Source organism: Callospermophilus lateralis, chromosome 2 (assembly GCF_048772815.1).
Source record: "Callospermophilus lateralis isolate mCalLat2 chromosome 2, mCalLat2.hap1, whole genome shotgun sequence".
Classification (NCBI taxonomy): Eukaryota; Metazoa; Chordata; class Mammalia; order Rodentia; family Sciuridae; genus Callospermophilus; species Callospermophilus lateralis.
This window is the reverse complement of record NC_135306.1, coordinates 50,891,250-50,908,098: the sequence shown is the minus strand read 5'-3', so window position 1 is coordinate 50,908,098 and position 16,849 is coordinate 50,891,250.

Below are 16,849 nucleotides of genomic sequence, written 5' to 3'. Positions count from 1 at the left end.
GGCTGAATGAGTCTCATCTCTGAAAGCAAAAAGGATTCCATCAAAATAGTTGGCATACCCTTTGTGATCACTGGGGACTTACCAGTCCCCTGTTAGAAGGTAACTTCCTGTAGGGAAAGGCCCAGTCTAAATTTTATCTGATACCGGTGCCTGAGAACAGGATTCAGGCAGTTCTTGAAGAAATAAGTAGATATGCTTTGGTTTCTGCAGCATCTACTACAGTGAATATTCAAGCAGACCTGGCTACACCACTTACCAGTCCTGGACAGTGGACTTGTCATTTAGTTCCACTGAGCCTCGATTTCCTTCTCTGAAAAATAACCCCACTAGTGATAGTTATGAGGTTTAGAGGAGATGGTGAAGATAAAGCACTTCTCAAGAAGCAAAGCAGAAGATTAGAAAAACAAAAAAAAACCTGTAGCTAGTGATTTGGTAAATGTTGACCAATTTTTTACTTTATGCTAATTTGCATTGGTGATTCACTGAATGTTCTTGAACATTCTCACTGCCAGACCAGATCATAGTTGATCCAGACCTAGCAATACATTTTACACAGTGGCCTCAAAGTTTGCTTTATGGATGGGCGCACCTATTTTATCATTCTAAAATTTTTAGAGTAATGGTTTTCAAATTGTGGTCTCTACTGGCCCAGCATTACCTGGGAACTTGTTAGAAGAGAAAATTTGGGGGCACCATATCAGTCCTACTGTATCAAAACTGAGGTCCAGTTTGAACAAACTGTCAGGTGATCTGGGTATACATTGAACTATACGAGTAGCACTACTTTCAGAACACTTTACAGAGAGTTATGTGTTCCTAAGTTTATCTGAACCACTGGTTCCTGACCAGGAGAGAAACAGATGCCACTCCTTCCCAACAGTGATGTATCACAACTCCTAGGAATATATTGATTTGAAAGTATCCCAGAGATCTTGACCTTATTCTAGAGGCTGTCTTTCTTGTATTGAGAATTTTCTTCATTAAAAAATTGGGGTTTAGGCCATATTTTTGGAAGTGATTCAGAGTCAGCCAACAAATTATAAAGGATATTATATGTCAACCTATATACTGAGTGCTTTATAGATATAATTTTATTTAGTGCATATGTCTCTAACTTTATTAACACTTTACAAAGAAACAGGATCAGAGAATATAAACAATGTGTGCTTGATAAGACAGCTAATAACAGTAGAGCTGGGATTTACACCTTTACTAAATCACCCAGAAATTTCCCTTTCAATTATATTTGTATTTACTATTTATGTTTTGTGGCCTTACTCTATTGATCTTTGGAATTGATTAAATATAAAATAATCTTAATTTCATCATCCTATTATTAATGATTTCATTACTTTAAACTATAGGAAAAAGAGTTCTCCAATTTCAAGCCAGAGCCTCCCACATTCTAGGCAAGTGTTCTACTGCGGAGCCACATCTTCAGTCTTAGGTTATGTTAATTTAGTCATGAGTTCTTAAAAAGCAATAAGCATTTCCAGCTGGAAGTATAAGAAGAGCAGAAGATACCTGAGGTGAGAGGATTTGAGTCACACTTGCTGGTTTTAAAAGCAGAGGAAGGGGCCACAAGCCAAGGAATACAGTGGCCCCAAGAAGCTAAGCATCACATTTGACAAGTAGCCTGCAAGGAAATGGAAACCTTTATCCTACAACTGAAAGGGACTGAATTTTGTCAACTGTCTGAATGAAAAAGGAAGCAGATTCTCCCCTAAAACCCCCAGAGGGAGTGAATCCCTGCCAATGCCTTGATTCGGGTCTTGAGAGTTGCTAAGAAAAGGAACAGCATATCCATTCTGGTCCTGAACTTCTGACCTACAGAACTGTGAGATAATAAATTTATGTTGTTTTAAGCCACTAAGTTTGTGGTAATTTGTTATGGCAGCATTAGAAAACTGATACTGGAGACAATGTGTCAATATCTTTAAAGCCCTGAAAGAAAAACAAGTCCACATGTAGTTCTGTATCCAACAAAAACATCCTTCAGAAATGAAAGCGAAATAAACACACTTTCAAATAAATGAAAGGAGAGAATTTAAAGCCCATAGACCTACACTATAAGAAAAGCCCAAAGATTTTTTTTCAAGATGAAGGAAAAATGACACCAGTTATAAATCCAGGTCTCAAGGAAGAAATGAAGAGCATCAGAAATGGCAAATAAGTGGGTAAAAGACAAAAGACTGTTTTCTTAATTTCTTTAAAAGATATCTGATTTTTAATGCAAAATTCCAGTATCACATTATGAGGTTTATCAGTAGCTGGAAAATATATAACAAACATTAACAAAAAGAGTGGGAAAAGTTAATGGAATTATATAATTGCAAAATACTTTTACTTCTTATGATGCAGTATGATTTTAATTCTGAATAGGCTATATAAGTGCACGTATGTAGTAATTGCTAAAGCTATGTAAAAAGATCAGAGAAATTAAAATGGAATACAAAAAAAATGTGTATCCAAAAGAAGACAAGAAATGGGAATAAGAATGTTAAAAAGAGAAGGGAGTACTGAGGTTGTGGTAGAGGGCTTGCCTAGCATGGGAGGCACTGGGTTCAGTTGTCAGCAGTGCATATAAATAAATGAATAAAATAAAGGTCTATCAACATCTAAAAAAACAATTTTAAAAAGAGATGGGAAATAAAGCAAATAACTTAATAATAGGCATAAATACAACAGTATCAATAATTAAAATCAATTAACTAAAAAACCCAGCTGACTAAATCCAGACTAATACAGTAAAATTTTATGCTATATTCAGATACACTTAAATAAAATAATGGAAGAAGATATGCTATGTAAATAATAAGCATAAAAAAGATGGTAATAAATGACAAAAAAAAAAAGGATTACATTACTAACTGTAGGGGATAGAGCAATCTTTATGGTAATTTCCTATTTTTGTTAAAAGACCAAAAAAAGAAAAAAGAAAAAGAAAAGAAAAGAATTATGGTGTGGCTATAATAATGGCATACAAGATAGAATTCAGGACAAGAAGTATCACCAGAGATAAATACTGACATTTCATAATGATACAAAAGTTAATAAGAAGATAAGGGTATTATCAATGCATATAATCCTATTGTATAACGTATTTATGAATAAAATACTGATATACTAAAAAGGAGAAATAGATAAATCTACAAATATGGTTGAAGATTTAAAATGCCCTCCCAGTAAGTAGTAGATCAACTAGGAAAAATAATTGGGGATATATAAGATTTGATCAACACCATCAATCACCTTGACCTGATTAGCAATTACAAAGCATACATCTAACAACCTCAGAATACATATTATTTTTAAGTGCAGATAAAATATATAAAAAACCTATATGTTAAGTCATAAAATAAATCTCAATTTCAAGGATAAAAAGGTATAATTCCTGGTGATAGTATGTTCTTTCCAAGCCAGCCTAATGTTGGAATCACTCCAAGTGTCCATCAGCAGGAGAATGAACAACCAAAATGTGATATATTCATATCATGAAATAATACCATGCAACTTAGAGAATTATTATTACAACAATATGAATGAGTCTCAGATACTATGTTCAGTGAAAAATGTCAGACATAAAATAATACATACTATTGCTTTGGCCTAAATATTTGTGTCCCTCTGATGTTCGTATGTTGAAATATGATCTCCAATGTGATGATACTAAAAGGGGAGCCTTTGGATAAATTAGGTCACACGGGACACCCTCATGAATTCCCTTATAAAAGAGGCTTAAGGGCTGGGCATGGTGGCATACCTGTAATCCAAGCAACTGAGAGCCTGAGGCAGGATGATTGCAAGTTCAAAGCCAGCCTTAGCAACTTAGCAAGGCGCTAAGAAACTTAGTGAAACCCTGTCTCAAAACAAAACATAAAAAGGGCTGGGGATGTGGCTCAGTGGTTAAGTGCACCTGGGTTCAATCCCTGGTACCAAAAAATAAAATAATATAAAAGAGGCTTGAGGGAATGTGTTTGCCCCGTCTGCCGTGTGATGATACAGCAAAAACTGTGATCCAAACAGCAGAGCAAGCCATCCCCAGACACTAAATCTGCAGGTGCCCTCATCTTGGCCTTCCCTACCTCATTACCGTAAGTGGCAAGTTTCTGTGTTTGTTAATTACCCACCCTATGGTATTTTTCATCGCAGCACAAATGAACTAAGACAACTATGTTATATAGGAGTAAGCAAATGTGTGTGTAGTAATTGAAATCAGAACAAAAGTGATGAAAATGTTCTGTATGTATTATGCTAGTGGTTACATGGAAGCATTTCATCAAAACTCATCAGGTTATACACTGAAGACATGTTTTTTTCCTATGCATAACTTCTTAAGAGAGAGAGAGAGAGAGAGAGAGAGAGAGAGAGAGAGAGAACGAACTGAGGGGAAGCAACAATTTGAAACTGGTTTCCAGACAATTAAGAAAAAAATACAGGTCACAATGTATTAGTGTGACATGGATTTTACTGACTATAAGAAAATATATTTTATTATATGTTTGACATTTAGTATAAATCAAGCATCTTATATATTAATCAAAAATTGATTTGGAAATGTTAGAGTGTTAGCACATTCCTCTTGAGTAATGGATTTTCACACATTGGCTTTGCGTGGTTCCACTCATCCCCTCCCTGCATGAATGTAGCCTATTGAGGCTGTTTTGCAGATCAGAGCTCCATTTTCCATATACTTGACCTCTCTACTGTATTTGATTATTTCTCAGAATGCATTTTTCCTAATGTGGAACTTTTATGTAAGAATGTCTCTAATATAGGGCTACTTGCCATTATTTCAGTGAAATATGACCTGTTGCTTGCAGTTGGACTTAAATGAAAAGTCAACCTTGAACAAAGAATTGAGACCAGTTAATATTTTATTCAAAAGCCCTATTTTGGCTAATACAAAGAAAAGAAAGAGCTAACAAAATTATATGTTCAAGATCTGCTTAACAAACAAGGAACGATTATTCAGTGTAGAATGGAGAAAAAACCTTGGTAAGAGCTGATAAAATTTTCAAATTACTGAACCTCCACTTTTACTGAGTTTCAAGATAGGTCATTTTTAGTTATATGCAGCTGTGTGCTAAAGAGCTGTGACACTCCTGTTTCTGTAATAACTGCCTGGGCACAAACCTTTGCTCTTCTGGTATTACATTTTACAAAAATCAAATGAAATATAGCTGGAATTTGACTGGTGGGTGTTTGGCATGATGTCAGTATGGTTGTGTTACTCTTGACCTGCATAACCTATTCCAAAAGAATGAACTGAAGAGTCCCATTAATGATCGCATTGTAGAATCAGTCTCTGTGTGCAAACTTTCTCTTTATTTCGGAGATTTAGAAACTGACCTTCCAACTCAGTGCAAGAGAATTTGGGTTCCTTCCCTGGAAGAATTGCAAATCAATCAACCCTTATCTAGGGAAAGTAACAGTACATCAGACATTGTCTTTCCATTTTATAGGCATAGATTACTAACCATTTTTTTCCCTCTCATTTATAGAAGCTAACAATATGTCAGTCATTTTCTTCCCATTTTATAGACACAGATATTAAAAAAGTAGACTGGCAGCAAGGGGTTTCCAAAGCTGCAGAGAGGGCCAACAATTATACTTCAGATTCCCAGTTCTTGCTTTGTTTGTTGTGTTAGGTAAATGGATTATAATCAGTTGCTTATGAGTGCCTTTGGGCTAATCTAAGAACAGTTAGAAAAGGTTCTGACCCTGAGATTAAAAGATTAGATTAAAAGAGGTACATTTTGAGTTCAAATAACTCAAAAGCAACCAACTGGGAGAAGAAATGTTAGGAGGAAATATAACTTGCTTCCCGACGTTTACCAAGTTGGCTTCTCATTTGTTCATTCAAGTGTATTTAGCATGGCTTTAGATTGTGTTCAAAGGTATTTAAGATATTTTTTTCCTGTTTCAATCTAGTTGTATGGACAAGATATAAACAATGGAAAACGTAAAGTGGCAGTTTAAGACTTGAAGAATTTTGGAACACATCTGTCATAGGGCTGCAAGTCAATAAACAGGCACAAGATGATCAGTGAGTAAGAGGATGATGCAAATCTTGAGAAGAAAAATGAGTGTCAAGGAAAAATTTGTACAAGAGCTTGCCTGAGTGTCAGGTTAGCTACTAAACCAACATGCTTGTTTTCATGGCTGGGTGAACATGTGCACTCTCAGAGAATGGCATGAGCTGTTTTCTATTGTGAGTATATATTTTTAACCACCAGAGCTACTATCACTCTTCACACCATTTTAGTCAGTTATTTTCCCATTTGTCTCTCCTCCTCTACTCTGTGCTTCTGAGGACACAAATTGTGACCTAACAATAACCAATGTTTATTAAGCCCTTATGATAAACCAGGTATCTTGTTAAATTTCAAGTATTCTCCATGTATTAACTCATTTGACCCTCGTAATAACCTGATAACATAGATATTATCCCCACGATTACAGGCATGGGTACATACCTTAAGCCCTATCCCCAGGAAGGTAGATCATATTTGGCAGACCTAGGATAGGAGAATAAGCAGTCTGGTGCAGAAACTCATCTTAATCTCCACATCAGAATACATCTTTTGTGCCTGAAATAATGAGTGACACAACAATAATGGGTGGCTAGATGAACACATGCATGTAAAATAATTTTTATAATTCTGAATTTTCTGGAAAAGTATCTGAATATTAAAGTAAGCATTATTGGAACAACTCTAGAAAGAGTCATTGACTCAGAAGGATGTGCAACACAGAGGTCCCCATGAAACAGGTTTAGTCACGCCTCTATTTCCTCCTGTAGCTACTGCTAACATTTTAGCATAGATGGCTCTCTATCAAACCTTTTTTAAAAAGCAGAAACCCTCTTTGCCCTAGACTGAATGGCTGTGCACCCCAACCTAACCCTAAGGCCATGGCATTTGGGAGTGGAGTCTTTGGAAGGTGATTAGGTCATGAGGGTAGAGATCTCGTAAGTGGGACTAATACCCTTTAAAAAAAGACAGAAAAAGCTCCTTTGACCCTTCTACCACATGAGGACACAGTGAGAAGACAGCCACTCATGAGCCAGGAAGCAAGCCTTGACCAAGTCCTAAACTGCCAGTACCTTGGTCTTGGATTTACTGGCCTTTAGGTATGAGAAATAATTTCAGTTGTTTATAGCCCACTATGTCGTGATATTTTGTTATAACACCTGAATGGACTAAGATATCTTCAATTGTACCTAAGTATGTGAAGAGAAATCTGATAGATACAAATGGAGGAAAGTTTACTAGGGGTATACGAAAGACCAATTCCCAGAGGTGGAATCCCTTAAATGTTACATGTTTGTTGCATTTATATCTTATGTTATAAAGTAACTGTCACTTAAGGATTTAGTTTTTTTCCTTCATGGCTAAGGAAGCTAAGCAATATTCATAATGAAGGCAGTGCTTCAAAGCCCTCAATTAGGTGGTAGCATATGTTTACCATCAATACTCATCTATCTAGTTACATGCCCCAAGAAATCTAGTCACATGCCCTAAGGACTCTGGCCAAAAATCAATGTTTCGGCTTGTCTTCTGAATATACATTGTTCATCTACTGATGTGTTCATTTCCTAGTTTATGTGTGCATGCATTCATTCAACAAACTTCCCCTTCATTTGTGATTCTTATTTGCCATGGCTGGCGGTGAGTAGAACGCCAGTACTGAGCTGGATCAGCACCAGCCAGGACCTCCTGGAGTTTACAGTTTAGTGGTGTCAATATATACATGTGTCTTTTATGTACATGTTATATGTTATTCTTAGGCATTTAATTACTGAGTCCTGTTTCCTCATCTGTCTGATGGGGTTAAAAACTGGCCTTGCCTTTTTCACACAATGAAATGAGATTTAATGTAGATGAAATCCCCCTTTTTAAATGTGCAAGCATAACCCAGAAATAGAATGTTCTTATTTGGCCAGCTAACAGAGATGAATAATGTTGGCAACTGGACCAGTTGTCTGTTTTATGGAATTTAGGAGGTGTCTGATGTGGTACAAGAAGCCTGGCTTTTCAGAAACTAATGTTTTGAATTCAGACATCACCATGTACTAGCTGTGTCTCCTTGGGCAAGTTTTGTAACCTCCCTGAACTCAACTTCCTGATCTCTGCGACTGATCATACCTGCCTTACAATGTACGTTGGAAAACCAGAGAGAGTTTGTAAACATTCTGACACAGTCTTAAATAAATGCTGGCCATTAGGTTCAATATCTTTAGTTATTCAGAAATCAAGTATCAGGACTCTTGTTTTCCTAAGAGTCCTCCTCCTTCCCCTCCCTCCCCTCCCCATGGTTCTACCACTCCTGCATTCACTGCTGTGCAATCACAAGCTGGAGTGTGACTTGCCAATTAGCATTCCATGCTCCATCAGCAACCTTCCTTATTTCATCAATGAAAACCAAGGTCTCTCTTCCTATTTCTTCAGGGTCTTGGTTACACTCTGGGTGCCACAGCCTGATGTTACCATCCCAGGGATGAATCTACAGTTCATTTGTTGAACATTGAGTATGTGCCAGGTATTTTATCCCTAAAAAATTCCTCCCCCAAAAATATGATTTCCATTTTATAGACATGTGGGATATTATCCCAATTCCACACCATTGGAAGTGGTAAAACTGGAATCCAAACTCTCACTGCTGAATACAACACCTAGAAACTCCCTATGGACAAGGTAAGTCCAAGTTGTAAAGAAACACAACCTTAGATGCAGCACTAAACAAGCTAGAGATCATATTTGATCATATTTGAAGAAATGCATGGCTTTTCTAGGAAAAAATCATAAAATTACTGGTTAACTGTATTTATTAAGGGCCAACAACATGCCTGGACTGTCCCAGATGCTCAGCATACCAAGATGGATAAGCATCATCTTGCCCAAAGGAGCTCTTGTAACTGGGGGAGGAGAAATGCAGATGAACAGTCTGGTGACTGTGACATAATTGATTTAGCCTGTTTAGGGGATGGGACAGTCAGGGCACATTTCACGTGTAGGTTTTGGTGGAGGGTGCTCATAGACGGAGAAAAAAAGAGTGGTACATTGAAGAGAGGTGTCAAGGTGGCAAAGGTGTGAAAGCACAGGAGATATGTGAAGTCACATGACTAGAGAGAATAGCATACCTGTGGGGAAGAGTGAAAGAGGAGGCTGAGGAAGCATGTTAAAGTGAGGAAAGATGATAGAAGGCTCTTTGATGCTATGATAAAACATTTGGTCTTGAGTCTATAATCAGTAAAGTTCTATAAAAACATCTTTGTTTCAGATCTATGTTTAAAAATAATAACTGTGTAAGTATCATATAACCACATCATGTTGTTATGGTTTCTAAGATACCACAGATCAAATTGTGCCTCTTGTCTTGGATGTGCTATAGGTAAGACCTTGGTACAGTCTAATCTGCAAGGACAATGGGAATGGGTCCTGGTGTTGACATACTCTGATTATAGAAAATAAGTCCTCAAGGACCCATAAAGAAAATGAATGAATTCTTGAGGCCCTTATACTAACTTTATCTGCAGTGTCAAAGTTGAACGGTTCATTAAAGCAGTTCCAGAAAGAAAACAAAAGCCCCATTTGCAATAAGACTCCAGATTATCTATTCATTGCCAGTTCTCCTTTCTATCATTGAGTTCTATCTTAAGCTGTAACTTTCCTAAATCAGATGCTAAAGTTTTAGGAGTTGAACATCAGTAGCTTTGGCGTGGCTTGGAGTCATCCTCAATCCAGCAATGGAACTAAAATGAAAATAGAATTACCAAAAGGGCAGATGCAGTATCTTATATCACTTTTATTATATTATATTTTAGCAGCTGAGACAGGAGGGAGAACATTATAGAATCAGCCTGCTGCAGTCTCGCCTATAATTATATTTTTCCTTGATAAGGCATTGGCAAAGAGCCCACCAAAATATTGATGCGAAATTTGATCTCTCTGGGCTGTGGAATTTCTCCAGCCCTGGGATTGAGAGTGAGAGGTTTTGGAAGTGTTTGGCAGCTGTAGTAAATTCAGGAGCTGGAGGCAAGGAACAATTCCTCTAGCACAAGCCCAAAGTCAATATATTATATAACTACAGAAGGCACACTCCTCATTGTACTTTCATACTCTTGAATGGATCTTGTCCAGCCCATGTATCTTACATAGATGTAAATATAAACTTTACATAACATTTGGGAAAAGGGCAGGATTCCTATAAAGGTTTCATGGTTTTATATTTAGAGATGAGTATGTTATATATAAATGGAGATGCTGACTTCAAAGTTTTCCAAAACTAAGTGGCAGTAAAAACTTTTCTGTGCGCTCTATGCTATCACATATTTAGAGTTTTTCTGTCTCTTGTAATCTTTTTTTCAACACCAGTCCAATTTTTGTTTTTCAAAATATTTACTAAAATTTGGCCATATAGCATGAATAGAGTTAGTTGAGGACAAACAATAGACAGTTATAAAGTCATTTAAAGTTGGAACGTATACAGCTATTTCCATAGCTATAACTAACTGAGTGTAGAATGCCTGGCCTATGGCAGGTTGGTGTCACGGTACCAGGATGTTGCTGGCAGAATGAAAAGAGCACTTAGGAACCAGACATACCTGGATGTAAAATCCCAACTGGCACTTTTGAGCTGCATGAGCTTAGTGAACATCTGAGTCTCTTTCATCATTTGTAAGCATCTGAGGAATAATGAAGATTATGTAAATGAAGCACCCAACCATAGCTGCCACCTAGTAGGAGCAATTTTCCCCCAATTTTCTTTTCTTTTTCCCACCTCAGAATGTAACCATTTTTGCAGGAGGGGCCAGAAAGCTAAAAAATTTACATCACAAATTATCTAACCATTAAAAGATAGGGTTACCAAGGTTTTAAAAATGTTCTCAGGTGTTATTTTTTTTTTAATGTTGCCGTTTATTTATACCAAACCACTTTTGCAAAAATGGTATGAGATAGCTTTCCAAATATCATAAATACAGTAAGCTTGGTTAAATAAAAGTAAGAGAAAAGATTAAGAAAAGACAGAGAAACAGGGACAAAAATACTGTAACCTAGCTGCTGTAACTGAGTATGATATTCAGGCAGGAGAGTTCTCAAGGAATTATTGTTACATGTAATTTCCATTATAAGGAAAAGGGAAGGATAACAGTCCATAAGAAGAGATAGATTTTGCCTGGTGTTCAATTCTTGGGGAGGTGAAGGAAAGTTCTCATTTAGGTGATTTCATTGATACTCTTTCAAGGTACTATTGATTTTGATATGATAGATGGTCTGTCAGATCCTGAATTAGAGTATCCAACTAAGAATCAAATAGCTTCACAACCAGTCCAGGGAAGACACTATGGCTGAGTGGAGATTTCCTAGGTTTTGAAATGAAATCAACCTGGGTTCAAACCCAGATCAACACCTCATACTACCTGTAAAACCTTGGGCATATTTGCTCATTCTCACAAATCATCTTTAAAAAGGAATGATGATACCTACACCTTACAGAGTTAGTGAGCAATTGATGAAGTAAAATGTGTAGATAGGGAGGGAAGTAGACCTGACTGATTGGCCTGTGTTCCCAGGAGTGTCAATGTGCTCATTTTCTAGTCACAATACAAATTCACACTGTACACTCCTGACCTAAATTCCATGGATCCTTCTGTTGGAGATCCATTAACAGATGATTTTCAGCTATCAACTCCACAGCAGTGCCGTGCACATGCACACATGTGCTCATACACACATACAGGAGATTAGTCTTTATATGTCTATTTGTGAACCACAAAAAAGCTTTTACCAAAAAAATTATTTATATTCTGAATTGTTTTAAGTACTTCTGTTTCTACTTTCCTTCTGAAGTTATATCCTACATTGTTGGCTAGATTACAAATATGAAGTTCTCAGTTCTAATAGTGATGATTTTCCAGTCAATATTTTGTTTGTTTGCTTTTTAAACATTTAATGCACTTAAAAATAATTTTCTAAATAAACCAGTTCATCTAATTTCTGCCATTTCTTTCCAAATTTATGGCAGGCAGAATCATCTTCTACAAGAATCTGTTATCAATTTAGGTCACAAAACTGGAACTTGGGAAAACAGAAATAAAATAGAGTAAACATTTCTCTCTCCTTTTATTTAAAGCTATTGCTTCCATTATAAAAAAAAATGTAAAGAATGACTATAATCAAAGGAGACAGATTTTTCCTGGTATTTAATTCTTGAGAGAAAGAAGTTCTTATTTGGGTAATTTTCTAATTGTACCCTTCTCCGGTACTTTATTTGGAATATTTTTTATTATTCTTTTAAGCAATAGAGATCCTCATGCATATGACTGTAACTATGTTAATAATTTAGACCTCTTGATAATCTTAAGATTGAAACACATGATGAAAGTATGTTGGTATCTCTGTAATGACAGTGAAAATCAGAGGAGTGATAACAGACCTTGGCTAAAGATATCTCCCTCCTCTCTTGGGGAGGAGCTCCAGTTCTAATAGAAAAGAGGCAACATATTTACATACTGTTCTTTACATTAAATATACCCTTCAACTTGTTGCATTAAGACAGGCTACCATAGCAGAGTGAATATGTTCTAAGCAACTATTCAACTCATTTATCCATGATAATATTTAAAATATTGTATTTTAAATATTATAAAAAATATTTCTATATTTACCAATAACCAACCAACATTGATTGTTTCCAAACTGGGAAAGCAATCATTCTAATCTTACAGAGGTGTTTTGTGAATTTGGTTACTGTGTTAATCAGGTTTTTGTCATACTGACCAAAATGCCAGACATAAACAACTTAAAGGATAAAGGCTTTATTTTGTTTCATGGTTTTAGAGTTTTCAGCCCATTGTTGGCTAGGTCCAAGGCAGAACATCATGGTAGAAGGGCAGGGAAGAGAAAAACTGCCCAGCACATGAAAATTAAAAAGGAGAGAGAGTGTGTCTGTCTGTCTGTCTGTTTGGGAGGATACAAACCTTTCCATGGTATGCTCACAGTGACCTACTTCCTCCAGTTATGTCCCACATCCTAGTAATCCATCAATGGACTAATCCACTAATGAGGTCAGAGCCCACATGATCCAATCACTTCCCCAAAGCCCGCCTCTGAACACCTGAGACTTTGGAGGACATTTCAGATCCAAGCTATAACAGTTTTTAAAACCAATTTTCTGAGGACAGAAAACCCCATAATAACTGAATAAAGAGAAAAGATTCTAGATACCTCATATGCAGTCCACATTCTAGAAGCCTCATTTCAAGACAGTGTTCCTATTCACTGTCCCCATTAGATAATCTAAATATTTTCTCACTTTAAAACCAGGTGTTCTAAAAGTAAATCTTCAAAAATGAAAATATAAACTGTGCCATACTATGTGAAGAGGAATTCAAAATACAGTCATCCTTTGGTATCCATGGAAGATAGGATCAAGACCTCCATGGATATCAAAATCCCAGGTGCTCAAGTACATATAAAATGTCATAGTATTTGCAAATAAATTTTGCAATCCTCCCATTTACTTTAAATCATCTCTAGATTACTTATAATACTTATTACAATATAAATTCTATATAGTTATACCATATTATTTCCGGAATAATGATCAAAAATCTACATGTTCAGTATAGACACATCTAAAAAACATTGTTTTCTGTGGTTTATTGAATGAGTGAGTAAATGTGGAGACTGTGGAAATGGAGGACCAGTTGTATGTTAGTCTGTTCAGATTTGAAAGTATTTGGAAGTTGCCATATTTTTTAAAAAAAATAATTATTTTTAGCATCTCTAGACTTTCATAGAACAACAGGACCATTGAAGATTTGAAACTTTGCTAACTGAAGTTGAGAGGTTACAGAAATATTGCCACAAGATACCATTCTAGTCCCTGATTTTTTAAAGGAAGAGGTTTATTCTTTGGTCTTATGGGCAAGACTAATTAACCTAGCATTAATGGAAAGGGCTCCGAAACAAGTCTCATTAGGGCATAGTCTCATACGAAGATGTATGAAGATGTGTTAGCAGGTTCAGATTTTAATACATTGCACATAGTTTCAATTGGAATTTAACAAAACCCTATACTTTACTCCAAAATCTGAAACCATAGAGTTAAATGAATTCTAGTGAAATGCCTAATTTATTACACATAGCTGAACCTCAGAAGTAAGTACAGTTGCCTTAAGTAAAGTTTGTTTCTAAGATGGGCTATAACAAAATTTAAGCAGCTTGTGAGGATCATGCATGACATTTAAACATTTTGCTTTTAGGGAAATGTCAGAGTTTCAGTTCTTTTTTTAACTACAGGTACTAATTTTTCTACCAAAATAAGAATTAGAAGCTTTGTACACATGAATAGAATTAAGTTGAAGTAGACAAAATGGTCTGAATACTCGGGATCATTCAAGAAAAATACTTAGATATTTCAGTTCTCCAAAAAGAAAGTATAATAGAAATGCTCTAGAACTATGAAAGAAAAACAGTACAATATTCAAGACAACTGTGCATTCAGGGATAAATATGTAAAAATAGATCCATGTGGCTTACATCAAATTCCATAGACAATATGCAGATTTTTACTTTGTAAAATTTTTCATTTTAAATGTAGCCCAGGATCTCTTTTTATAGGTGGGTCAAGTGATATGACTATGCACACAAGTTAATGCAAATGTTGGACTAGATTTTAGATATATATCTTTGCCTTTTCTTAAATATCAGACTGTATTTGTAAAGATATCCGTTCACCGGGGTCATGTTGGAGTAGAAGAGCCCTACTAATGATATTATAATGATAACAACTTATATAAATTTGTGTGCCAAACACTATTCCAAATCCTTCAGTTTTATTAACTCCTCATATGAGGAAATGCAGTAGTTATTGCCCTCATTGTTTCTCTCCTATTAGTATCCTCGTTTTACAGATGACAAAACTGAGTCGTGGTAAGATCTTATTGTCAACCCATGGTCACACCATTAGTAAGTGACAAAATCAGGATTTACACCCAGAGAGGCATAGTTTGCTTTCTTCTTAACCATCATACTATGAGCCAACATTTAGAATCTTTATAAGCTGAATGTATATAACAAACAGATTTTAGCATGTTGATAATCACTAATGTTATAGTTCACAGAAAAAAAATAATCTTCCTCTAGGTGATCTGCTGTAACTATATCTTCAAGAACAGACATGTGGAGACATAATGACAAAGAGTGGTAAGAGGGCTAGATATATCATTAACTTTGGAAATTGGCCAATGATTTCCCATTGAAATGGGAATTCTGGACTCCACCTGGGCTATGTGAAGGAGCCCTGACAGTATGTGGGTGGGCAAGCCTGGCCTGGTTTGGGGGATGGGGTGAAGATGGAGGAAGCAGGATGAAAGATTCTTCAGGATTGTAAGGGCCAAGGAGGAAATCCAGATGCCTTATAGATTACTTACACTATGGATGCATGGTGCAACCATTGTTTAAATGTGTTCAGGATGCTCCTATTGCTTGTTTTTTTAAAAATCCATCCTTTCTCTATTTCACATCTTCTATTCTGTGCTCCTTCTCTTTCTTCCATATTCAAACGTCTTCAGGGTTATGCTCACTTCCTGATGTGACTCCCCTACTTCCTATCAGTCAGCATCCCTTTGCAAACTGGATTTCCCACCTCCCACAGTGCTGAAATCCTCTCAGCAAGACCAGCATGACTCTCCTGTTGGTAAGTCCAGAGCAGGAGTCAGCACTGGTGTTTCTCATCTCCGCTCCACATTGTTGATCCTTTCCTCCTTGATGTCTGTAGTGACCTTGGTAGACCAACAAGCAAATGAGAAGGTTTAGACTTTCCAACATCACCAATTCTTTGGCTTTGTTCTTCCTTTCTCACCTTGTTTTCAGGTACCTTTTCTTTTTCCCATTTCTAAAATGCCTGAGTTTCCTAGATTATGTCCTAGACTACTTACTCTTCCCACTGTACAATTTCCTGAGTCAATATTCTCAAGGATTTCATCTGTGTACTTATAATTTCCTGAATCTATGACTTTAACCCAGGTACTTAACCTGAATTACAAATCTAAACATATATCCACTCTCTCTCGGTTCTATGTAGACTCTAGACTCAGCATATCCCGAGTTGAACTCACAATCCTCTCTTATATTTTGAACTCTCTTCCTCTTCCTGTGGTTCCTATAACCCAAGTAATCAACAAGCTCTCTCAAGTCTACTTACTTATCTTTTCAGTCTGTTTCCAGTTTGTTCTTTAGAACACTGCTGCCATTGCCCAAGACAAGACCCTCATCATCAGTGGCATACTACTACTGTCTCCAAGCCAGTCTGCTGTACTTAGGACTTGTTCCAAAATTGTAGCCAGGATGATCTGTCTGAAATATAAAATTGGTAATTCTAGACCCCATGTAAAATACTTTAGCAGCTCCAGATTTTCCTCTAGTTTAAACCCAATTCCCTATATAATTAGTAAAACCCTTCCTAAGCTGCACCCTGCTCTTCTCCTCACTTCTATTCTCAGTATTCCTCTGTCAATTCCATGGTCTAGACATAAAGAAAAGTTTTCTGTCCTTGAAAGTTACATGCTATTTCTTTTGTCTGAGTTTTTGCTTATGTTGTGTGTGAACATGAATAATTTATAATACTTAATAAATAATTAAATAATGTAAACTGAATAACACTTTACATTTTCGTTCATTACTTTAGAAATCAAGACAGTTAAATCTGAAGTGTATCGCTTAACATTATAACCCTAAATATTATGGGTTTGCGTAGTGTCATTCTGTTGTTCAATAGGCCTTATGGATAAATATTTCCCACTGTTCATAGAATGGAGGAAGGAGAGAGAGAGGATGAG